Source organism: Gossypium hirsutum, chromosome A03 (assembly GCF_007990345.1).
Source record: "Gossypium hirsutum isolate 1008001.06 chromosome A03, Gossypium_hirsutum_v2.1, whole genome shotgun sequence".
NCBI classification, from domain to species: Eukaryota; Viridiplantae; Streptophyta; class Magnoliopsida; order Malvales; family Malvaceae; genus Gossypium; species Gossypium hirsutum.
The window spans coordinates 112,973,376-112,985,633 of NC_053426.1; the positions used below are offsets into that span (position 1 = coordinate 112,973,376).

The following is a 12,258-nucleotide window of genomic DNA, read 5'->3' on the forward strand; positions in this document are numbered from 1 at the left end:
AAGGTGGCATGTCTGCCCCCAACCTAATACTTGCATTATATCGGATCAGGGCACTAGAATACTAGCCACAATTGAGCTACAAGGAAGCCTATGGCATCGTACACACTATCTGTATTTTCTAAGGCACGTTGCGTTTAACTACTACGGGCAATATCGATCTACAACTGAATGACGACAAGTGAAGAACGTGGGTATTTAATCTCTATTAAATTAATTTCGTTTGTAATATTCAATTTATTCTGAATGGAAGAGTGGTATGTAATTTTCGATATCAACTTATATTGGCAGGGTATGAGAAAAGTAAGGACCATTTTCATGAGATGTTGGCAGTTTTGCATTCAATTAACGAAGAAGGCGCAGACTACCTCTGTAACATAACTTCCGAACAATAGACACAAGCATACGGCGACGGCCTACGATATGGTCATATGACCTCAAACCTAGCTGAATGCATAAATTCTGTTTTAAAAGAACGCGTTATTTTCCAATAATATAGGTTGTGTGAGAGACATATTTTTGTTTAGTGACACTATTTCCAAAGCGAGTAGTGAGTTATAAAGGTCAAACGCAAGGAGGCCATTTATGGTGCGCAAAGGTATTACAAGAAATTAACAATACGAAGGTAAAGGCCAACACCATGAACACAATGTGTCACGATCGCGAAAATTTATAGTTTCGTGTGAAAGAGTTTGACAGGCCGAACCAAGGTATTATTGGCGGGCAGTATTGTGTACACTTGAGAAATAGGACCTGCGACTATGGGTGGTTTGACGCTCTTCGTTATTTATGCGCTCATGTAATTGCAGCATTTAGATCCCATGAGCTATGTCGACGAAGTGTACAAAATAGAATACATGTACAACGTATGGAGACACGTATTCTCACCAGTCCCAAATGAACGTAAGTGACTGTCTGTATCGTTTGCTCCGTTTAAGCTGTTACCAGATAGAGAATTGTGTCGCAAATCAAAAGGTTGACCTTGCTCGATTAGAAAATATAACAATATGGATATCCAAGAAACAACCAACCAATAGAACTTGTGCGGATGGTGTTGGAACCCAGGCCATAAAACTCGATCATGTCTAAATCGAAATAGTTGATAATTGTTGTAATAAAATTATGTTGCATTATTTATATTTTATTAAAAATATAAAAATATTAAAAATATTGCCTTATTCAAAAAAACTTTTATTTTATTAAAAATATAAAATGTAAATTACAATTAAAATATTAAAAGTAACTTTTATTTTATTAAATGAAACAATATAAAAAAATGTACAAATATATTAAAAATATAAAAATATTACCTTATTCAGAAAAACTTTTATTTTATTAAAAATATAAAATGTAAATTACAATTAAAATATTAAAAACAACTTTTATTTTATTAAATGAAATAATATAAAAACGTTTATACAAATATATTAAAAAAATCAATGTTGGTGACGGTCGAAATCAATGCCATATGGAGGTCGTCGACGGTTACGCGTTGGATTCCTCCTTAGTTCAGTTCCCAATGGGGGTTGTGGTTACTCCAGCGGGGATTGTGGTTCCTCCTACAGGGGATCTAGTTGTGGGTGTTGGGAGGATGACCCACCTTGATAGAATAATGGCTGCAGAGGTGTTTATATCACTCATGGCGGAGGTGTTTGAATCCCATAAGGTGATTGGGATTGGTAAAAAGAAGAGCTCCCTAACGGCGCCTCGTACGATCCTTCATGCAATAACGGCCTATAGATCGAACGTTGACTCGAAATAATCAGTAACGGAGATGAACCAGGCCATACATTCCAACCTACCATAGGACTAGAAAAAGGAAACATATAAGGGTTAGAATACATATAAGAGCTAGGATACACACCTGGCATAATCTGAAAAGGCTGTGACATGAGTGTCATTGGTTGAAGTATTGGGCCCGGTAATTGTATGGACGCTATTGATGGGCCCGTGTCGTCATCCCTTCTTCTTGGATTTAAAGGGCCCCATCATTCCTTTTGGACACGAATTTGTCGTCGCCTCTCCTCTTCTGACAATAAATATGGCTTGTCATGGATCCTAAACCATAACATTTATTTCGGCGCTCACGCTAACTGAGGAACGATGATCGGCTCCTGAGTAGGTGTATAATTATATAAATTTTCCCACATTTTAATATATTTTGACCAGTATCACGGCTAATCCGTATTCAATTACCGTAAGTCGACTTTGTGCTCATCATCGAGTACCTCAGGTACCACGAAAATCGATTGTCAGAACTCAAATTGCTGCAATACTCTATCTGACTGGTGCATCTCTACGGTAGCATAATTGACCAATGGGACATTCACATACCAAATGTTCGAATTTTGAAAGAATTCATCCAGAATTACTGCTTGAATTGCCGGATCCCCATATGGTGTCTATTGAAACTATGAACATGATAAAAATATTAGTTATATACATAATACTGAATACTAAATACAAAATGACTATTTTATTATGTATATATATTTTATTTAATACTTACTTATGCTTCTGACCGTTGGTCTAATAGAAGTCGTATATATTCAAGAGATATAGGTATTCCAACATAACTCGCCGAATAATTCCACCTAATTAAATAAATTTTTAGCATACAATTATATTTTAAATCTACGTAATAATTGTAAAATCTAATATAAAATTTATCTTATTATGAGTGGGAATGTATATGGGTGCTCCACTCGATGACGTAAAAATAGAAAGTAAAATCGTGCCCATGATTGCAGTAGTGATAGGCAACCTCCGATTTTGGCTTTATTCGGTCGTGTCTCCCCGCACATCTCCTTGTACAATATTGCTAACACGGTAGACCCTCATGCCAACTAAATTCACCAGCAGTTTTAAAATCGACGAGTTTCAACAGCCATCTCAAATGTACGAGGTTTCATGACAAATCTGGCATCAGATAACCTCCAATCATCTCAAGAATGTATGCTCGAGTATATCATAGTCTTTCTAGTTCAATCGAATCATTATCCGGCTCCGAGAATGTGTCTCATAACCAGCCCATCTCGATCTGACCTCCGTTAATATTATCCAGAATAGCACCCAAAAGCTAGTAGCATACGACTCCCCAATCAACAGATTGAGCGGACCCGGTGACTGTGTACCAATCCACCGGCAATCCCAGTTGCAACTGCACATCTTCCAGAGTGATAGTACACTCTCTGCAAGGAATATGGAAAGTGTGTGTATCGGGTCTCCACCTCTCTATCAACGCACTAATTAGTTTCGGGTCCAACTTGCACCCCCGACCTATCGTGGCCATGTGCCAAAAACCCGCTTCCCGCAGGTAATTCTCTATCAATGGTGATGGAGGACCAGACATATTACGGATATAGCATTGCAACACCCGATCTACAGACTGTTATAAAAAATTATAAAATAAAAATTAATTAAAATTGCATAAATGAAAAAATATTAAAGAATATTAAAAAATTAAAATTAACACTTATCATTTTCATTTGTTCGATGGAGTTGTGTTTATTATCGAGACGAATTAATTCTCCGGCCATTGTTAACACGATCGAATATCTTTTAATTTAAAAAAAGTAATTCAGAAAATTTTTAAATAGAGCTTTTTTGAAAAATTAAAGAGAGCTTTGAGAGAAATTTGAGAGGATTTTTGTGTAAAAAAAATGAAATAAGGGTTTTATAATTTTTTTTTACCGTTGGAGCCCAACGATAAAAAAATTAGCCGGGGGTTAAAAAAAGGGGCAAAACGCGTCCTTGGGGGAGCGTTTTATCCACGTTAGCACAAAGCGTTCCCTCAAGGAAGCGCTTTATACTGACGTGGACAAAACGTTCCCTCAAGGACACGTTTTGTTGACACATCACCTGAGATCGCACTGACATAGGAGTGTTTTCGAGAATTTCGGCCTTTTTCAGTAAATAATTAAAAAATTGGCCCATTTTCATAACTAATTTAAAAAAAAAAGACTTTTTTAGGTAAAATGCCCATTATTGTCATATATTTAAGAAAATACCGAAACGCGGCACTAGCAATTTTCATATTCTCATCTACCAATGGACTAATTACTTCAAAAAAAAGTTAGACACATTTGACATGTGGGCGGCTATCCAATAATTATTTTAATGGTAAATTATTATTTGTTATGTGGGCCGCTATCCAATAATTATTTTTGTGGTAAATTACTATTTGTTGGACACATTTGACACATAGTGGCTATTCAATATAATTATTTTAGTGGTAAATTACTACTTGTTGGACACATTTGACACATGGGTGGCTATTCAATAATTATTATAGAGGTAACTTACTTTTTGCTCTTAAAACTCTTGAATTTTTTTTGTTAAGTTAATTCTTAAACATAATAATGATTCTCACGTTGAGGGTTGAACTAAGTTATTAGGGTTTAAAATTTTTTTATCTAAGTTAGTTATTGAATTTAACTATTGTTTCTATATTGATGTCTGAACTTGACAATTGTTTTTACATTGAGGCCTAAACTTTAGAGCTTTTAAGAAAATATTAAGGACTAACTTAGACAAAAGTAAGTTTAAGCCTCAATATGAGAATAATTGTTAAGTTCAGTATCAAACTTAAATAAAAACTGGTTCAGCCAAGAATACGGCCTAACTTAAACAAATAAAATAGTTTAAGTCCCAATATAAAAAAAAGGTTACCAAATTCAGACCCCAAAAATAATTTAACCCTTTTCTCGATATAAAGTCTCTCAATTTTATTTTTTATAATTATACTCTTGCTATTAAATCATTTTCATGAATTTTGTTGCAGAGACCATTGTTCGAAAACATCGTATAAGAAAAAACAAACAAAAGCTTGAGTACTAAAATCTAATTAAAATTTTATTATGTGTAAGTATTATGCATAGGTTTCAATTTCAGTAGGGATGAATTTTGCCTAACTAAACTTTCAAAAATTTTGAGTAGGTTAATAAAAATTTCTCAAGGTTTTGGGTATTTATTTCAAAATTTCTAAGGGGTTTAATCATAGTTTTCCAAATAAAAATTTTGGGGCTCCCTTGCCGTAACTATGTTCGTCTCTGAGTCTTAATATATGTTGTTATTATAGGTGGGTTTTGTCCAATTATATTCCAATTCTATGTACATGGAAAAACTCAAAAACTTAATTAAGCAGTCCAAAATTAAATTATAATTTTTAAGGGATTAAAATCATTATATAAGCTTATTATATAAGAACTTTAAAGGAATTAAATTAAAATTTTATCATCTTGGGGCGCAAAGTGTATTTTTATCATTAAATTAACTTATAGTTTTCGGTATTTATTATTGAGAGATGTTAGCTCCTTCGAGAGGAATTGTTGTCTATCAGGAAGCCAATCCAATCTCCCAACAACTGAAGGTATCCACCAAAGAGTGTTTCGTCTCTTGTACTCTACCAAGAGCCAACGTGTTGATCCCCAACAAGTGACTTATATGCCATAAGTCAGGGGTTAAACCCCACCAAGGGCAAGATACTCACGTCACCTTGGTGGGTGGCCATACACCTACGTAAAGTCTATGCGTTTTTGACTCTGTGAACTAGGCAGTCAGAGTAGCCGCTCAAGGGAGACAAAACCCTCCTCGAAGGAAAATACCTTCAATTGTTGGGAGATTGGGTCAGCTTTCTGGGGGATGACACTTCAAAGACTTCTCTCGAAGGAGCCGGGCACCCTAAAAGAAATTTAAAGAGACTAAAATGATAATTTGCCATTTTTGTGTGCGAGATTAAGGTCCTTGGATATGTATTTGTAATTTAGAGTTGAATCATGTCAGATCTCTAAAAGATAAACAAAGTTCTATCAACATTGCTTTTCATTCCTAAAACTTAAACTCATTCAATCATTTTAAGCTATTTAATTATTTTAGATTTTTGGACATAAATTCTGTTAATAGGAACCATTGTTAGCAACCTACTTGTGTAATCTATAATTTTAGTTTTCAAAAGATAACAAATCCTTTAACTATCCTTTAAAAAAACAAAAACAGCACATGCTAAATTAAAATTCAATGTAATATCTCAAAAGTCATAAAGTTAAAATAAAGTTAAAAAAGAATAACCAAACCTAAATATATAAAAAAGATCGAGAAACAAATCAAACTGAATTATCATGAAGGATTTAAAAATTCTAAAAAAATTAATTGAATCGAACTGAATTTAATCCTAATAATAATTGTTTAGTCTTTCTTTTAACTTAAGCTTGATAAATATAAATCGCTATAAGGTAAAAAACAAAAAAGGAGCTGAGAAAGACGATGTTTTTCTTAATAAATTCAATCAAGTTTAATCAATCTTGATTAGCGTTTCTAATTATTAAATTTGACTATGAATATGCCTTGACTTAAAAGTAAGGTTGAAATTTTAAGAATTTTTAGATTTTAAGCAAGGGCAAAGCTAAAATATTTTTTGGAGGGGCCAAATTTAAATTATAAATATTTTAGAGAGCTAAAAATACAATTTCCAATGGATTAAACTAAACTTTTTGTTGTTGGAGAGGGCATATTTTAATTTTAAATTTCAAGAGGGGCCGAAATACAATTTTAATATTAAATAACTTAAAACTTTACAAATACTCAAGGGTCTAAAGGGCAAGTTTTCTTTTTTTTTTGGGGCGGTAGAGCCCCCACCTGCCTCTTCTAGCTTTGCCCCTGATCTTAAGTTCAAGTCCCACCTCATGTAAATCACGTGTGAGTTCTCTTCAAATTTTATTTTTATTTAACTCTTGCCATTTGTGAATCCTGTTCACATATATTATGAGTATCATTTCGATTGTACTTTGTGATGGCTGATTCTGAATATAATTATTTGAATATATTATTCATAATTACAATTCTAAATGTACTTAAAATTGTATTTATGACTTCTTAAAATTTATATATTATATCCAAATCTTCCAATCCAATTAGATCAATTTAAACACATATATTTCATTAAAAACAATAGAATTTAAAGATGGTTAAAAACAATTTTGAGGGTCTTAATAAGAATTTTTTAAGATTTTGAATGATTCAATTCAAATGTTCAAAATTTTGGGGATAATGATATATGTTTAAAATTTTGGAGGGGGCCAAAACTCCCCAACCCTAACTACGTTCCTCAAGTATGTCCCACCATAAACATTCATTTTTACAGTTAAAAATTATTAGCTCAAAGAGCAAACTGGTCCATTTAAAAAAAAATCAATAATTTCTACGGTTAAAAATTAGTCGATGTGTATTGGTATGAGGTACATGTGACATGCTACGTGTAACTTTCCTATTATTCCATCAGCCACGTTCGTTTTTAACAGTTATAAAAATTTAAACTGAAAAGATTAATTTGCTCTTTGATCTACTGTATAAAGATTATTTTACTCATATTTTAAGTAAAGAGGACAAATACAATCTAATTTTTATTACAAAGACGCATAATTTTGCCCAATTTCACCTTTCTTCTACCACGATCAAAAATAGTTAACAAGAAGAAATATCATTGGTTAATAAATTTCGGATGTAGCTGGAAACAATTAAGCTTCTTGGGACCATATATAATATATTTTATCCTCTCTCTTTTTAAAAAAAAATTTGGGGAGAGAATATGAGATAAAATTAAAAAATTCTAGATGGTGAGAGTTAAAATTATTGTGTTAAAGTAGCTTAAATTGAGTTATTAATGGGCTAAAAAATGAATATTTGATTTACTAAAGGGGCTAAATGGATTAAATTGAATTATTAAAATTTAAGAGGGGCTAAAAGCATAAAACTGCAATTGTACTATTTTGGTCAAGCTCTCGTAAACGTCCAATTAATCATGTTCATCAAATGATAAATTTATACGTCAAACAAACTATACTTTATCGCTCCATTGTCTCATCAATGGGGACAACACCGGGAGGCTAGCAAAGGCAAGGTAAGGCTCCCTAAAATGAAAAATAACACTTTTCACCTTCTAACATTTATAAATTTATAAGTTAATAGATTGTCAAATTATACTTTGATCTTTTAAAAATGATAAAACTTTAATTTAATCTTTTAGGAAATTATAAAGATATAAGTTAGTACAATAGTGAAATTACATTTTAACTCTCATAAAAATACATAATTTTATTCCAACGCCCTTTTTTTTTAAAAGGTTCGTATTTGATAAACTAACCATATCCTAAAACCAGAGCTAGCAAGGCTATTATGGCAAGGTACCATAACAATTGCCTCTCTATTCGAGGAGAGGCTTATAAAGAGAGCCCTCCAAGACGTGTGAACTATAGCAAAACTAAAAGGAATACGTAGATTAAGTGATTTTCTTAATTAATGTTATGCCTCTCACTGGCACCTCTCTCATCAACCTTGCAAGTTATATCACAAATTGACGTGCTTCTAATTATAAGATTAGGCATCTTCAAGCAATCTCTTAAGGAACACTGTACGGGAAACAAAATACCTTCCATTGCTGGAAGTTCGATCAGCTGCTCAGCGAAAGAGATTTTGAAAATTTCTCAATTTCTCAATTTCCCTTGAAAGAATCAGCCCTCTCAACAATTATCATATAATAGTATGCATAATTGATGTCATACAATATTATCACCTAATATTATGCATAATTATAGAACCCAATGCGCGCGATCCTCTACCCTATTGTCCGGACCACCTTGACCGCATTCCAAGCCGCCATTGATAATATTCGTGATCACACCATACCCCTGAAGTTCACCTTCCCCGTCACCTTGCCAAATCCGGCAATCACATTGTGGCAAGAAGGCTTCGATGATTGCAGTTGTCATCTAGAACCAGAGAGCAGACTCAAAGGACATGGTAACATTCGTTTTTAGCAGGTCAAGGTGTTGTAAAAACTTGTCCTTTCGTCCTATGGATTCGCCAAACTGGCCATAGTTATATAATTCCTATGGATATCAAATGAAATTCCCTAAGCAATGTCAATAAAAAAACCAAGTTTCTTTTATTACCATAGAAAAGTGATCATGAAGTTACCATGAAAGTTGCATGGGACCTCGGCCACCGGGGTAGTCTTCGTTGCAATAACCTGCAGGGCAACCTATTTCCTAGTTATAGCAATATCCAATCACCGAGTGTGGTGTCCCATACACCTACAGAAATCATCAAAATACTTGTTAAAAATGATACTCTAATGTTTTGATTTCTGTACTTAGAAAAATCTAGACAAAATTACCAGTAGTTTTGTGGGAAGTTTGGCCTAAGAAAGCAGCAACTTCCCTTTCCCGAGCCTCATCATCACCGGTTGCCGGAAAGTGGCTGCTAAGAAACCATCATAGGTGTAGAAGTTAACAGCATAGCAGCTAGGATCGTTTTCTACAACTGCACCACCAGTTTCTCCACCACCGCCACCACTGCCAATGTCATCTCTGGTGCGATTACTTTGGCATTTTTCCTTGAGGCATTTTAAAATCTATTTTTAAAACTTTTATGGTGTAAATATTTGTTTGGTGTTCATCTTCTCCGGTAGTAGCTTAGGTTCGAATCATTGTTATACTAAAAAATATTAAGAAAACTTTAATAATTCTAAAAAAGAACTTTAATAAATAAAATATATATAAAATTATTAAATAAATGATATAAATATATTTTTAAAATTTTAAAAAAGTAAAATGGGCGGGCCTAAAATAGGTTTGGGTTAGCCATTTACAAATATTGATGGACTTGAAAAAAATTTTAGGCCCATATTTTAAGTCTGGGCCAAACTTGAGCAAGCATAAATTGTGTTATTACCATGCTAGACATGACCTGAACTCAGTCCGACCCATAGTCACCTCTATTTTAAAGTATTTAAACAGATCTCTCAACTATGGTTGGTGTTGTGTCTGAGGGGTCCATCTCGGATTTATCCCTGAGTTTTGTCTCCTAACCACTTAGAGTACCTCAAGAGGTTCACGAAGTGAGATAGTGCCTCACTTATAAAAAAAAGTGAGAGTATTTGCTTTTAGTGGGATTTAAACCCATGCTATTGCATAATATTTGAGAGTAAACAAGGACTGATGTGGTTAAAAGATAGAAATGATAAAACTATAGCCATTTGATCAAGTCACGTTAGAAACTATAATTGGTTATGTTGTTTTTCTCCGAAAATCTCCTCTCCTTTAATGTTAAAATCGGTTGAATTAGTTGAAAGGTAAATTCAATGCAAAACATAATTACCGTAATAAATTAAGGATTAAGCATAGATTTTATTATGCTTCTGCTAAAGCTTACATAAAATTTAAAACTCAGCAACTTTCACATAATTAAGCATAGAACACATTGTCCATATATATATATATATATAGCATCAAGAACAACACTGTTCTATGTCTTTTTTATTTCAATGCAGAAAGTGCTTATCTACTATTCAGCACGGTAAGCTATATAGACTCCAGTAAGAGACCCTGAAAGGCCTCTGATTGTAGCAATCAAGGTTGGGACCATAGCTAGCTCCAAGAATGTCACAGTACCTTTCATAGAACATAATTCGACTCACTACCCGATCGTCTGGACCACCATTACCACATTCCAAGCCGCCATTGATAATATTTGTGGTCACACCGTACCCTGGAAGCCGACCAGCGGCTATGTCGTTAGCGGAAGGTGTCCACCCTCCGGTGATCACACTGTGGCACGATGGCTTCGGGGGTTGTGCAGTCATCCAGAACCAGAGAGCAGACATGAAGGACAATGTAACATTGGTTTTCAGCACCTCAGGGTGTTGTAAAAATTCCTCCTTCTGTCCTATGGATTCTCCAAATTGGCCATAGTTATAGTTCCTGCCATATCAAATTCCATTTTCATTTTATAGCAGTGTCAACAAAATAAGTTTTTGTCTAATCACCATAGATGGTAAAACAACCTTACAGAGGTGTTCATGGCGAAGCTAAGCAAGATTTAAGCTTTATATTAATATATTTTATTTGTATTTCGGTTAAATTCGATCTCAAAATTTTGTTCAAACTTATCTATATTTATAAATGATTAATCAAAACCCATTTTATTCCCTAATATATTTTAAATTAATGTGATATCTTAAAAGTAGAAAGATGGCAGTATGAATTTACCAAGAAAGTTGCATGGGACCGCGGCCACAATAGTTTACACCAGCATAACATGGATAATTTGGGTTATTATCGCAATAACCTGCAGGGCAACCTACTTCCTCATTGAAGCAATATCCCCATGCATATCGACCACCGGGTGCACCGCCCCATCCACCTACGCAGATCATCATTTTACTCGTTTAATATATATACATATATATGATACACGAATGTTTATATTTCTGTACTTCGGAAAAGCTATAAGACAAATTAATTACCGGTAGTTTCGTTGGAAGTTTGGCCTAAGAAAGCAGCAACTTCCCTTTTCCGAGTGTCGTTATCCCCGGTCGCCGCAAAGTCCGGATGCAATTTTGCGGCAGCTATGAAAGCATCGTAGGGGTAGAAGTTACGACTGGGCAACGAGGATCGTTCCTATATGGCAGCATCTCTTCAAACATTTCACTCGATATAATGTCACCAAGTGCACCACCGTCACCGCCGCTTTCTCCGCCTCCTCCGCCGCCATCGCCACCACCACCAGAGTCACCATCAGTGCAATTAAGTTGACAACCATTTTCCACGAGGCAGTAGCTGTCAGTGGTGCCACAGTAGCCCCATCTGCTACAACATATGCCACCAGGACATAAAGCACCACCGGCTTCCACGCCACATTGCACAGCTGTGGCTAGAACCACCGCATAGGATAAAAACAATGAAGAAAATAACAACCTATGTAATCTCATTATTGCAAATGAACGTAGATTTGTGATGAAATGCGAGAGGATAGCGTTACCGATAAATATCAGAACGTGGCGCTGGCTGGTTTTGGATTCTCATCCACCATAGGACAATCAATTATTACAAAAAATGTTGGACACGTCTAACATGCGTGGACTGCCAATTTTTTTTATTTTTTTAATAACATTTCGCTCGTTATTCAATAAAATTTGGCTTTTTGCATATAAATTCTTTTGTATGTGGTTTGTAATTTTAGTATCAAACATCAAATCTTTTAGTTATTCTTAAACAAACAAACAAAAGCATAGCTACCGACAAAACATTTATGCCAAAATGTAATTGATGTTCATTATTGAAGATCGGAGGGTAAAATTATCAGAGTTAACTTGTATTTTATTCTTTATTTAAAATATCTTATTTATTTTTATTAGTATGAGGTGTACGTGGTACATAAGGTGTAACTATCTCGTTAGTAAATAGTTTTTGTTTGTAAGCAAGC

General features: G+C 34.3%; 1 pseudogene; it reads right to left on the minus strand.

The window, feature by feature from the left end:
* Nucleotides 1–10,161: 10,161 nt before the first annotated feature.
* Nucleotides 10,162–11,853, minus strand: LOC107939397 (endochitinase-like; annotated as a pseudogene).
* Between the last annotated feature and the right edge of the window lie 405 nt (nt 11,854–12,258).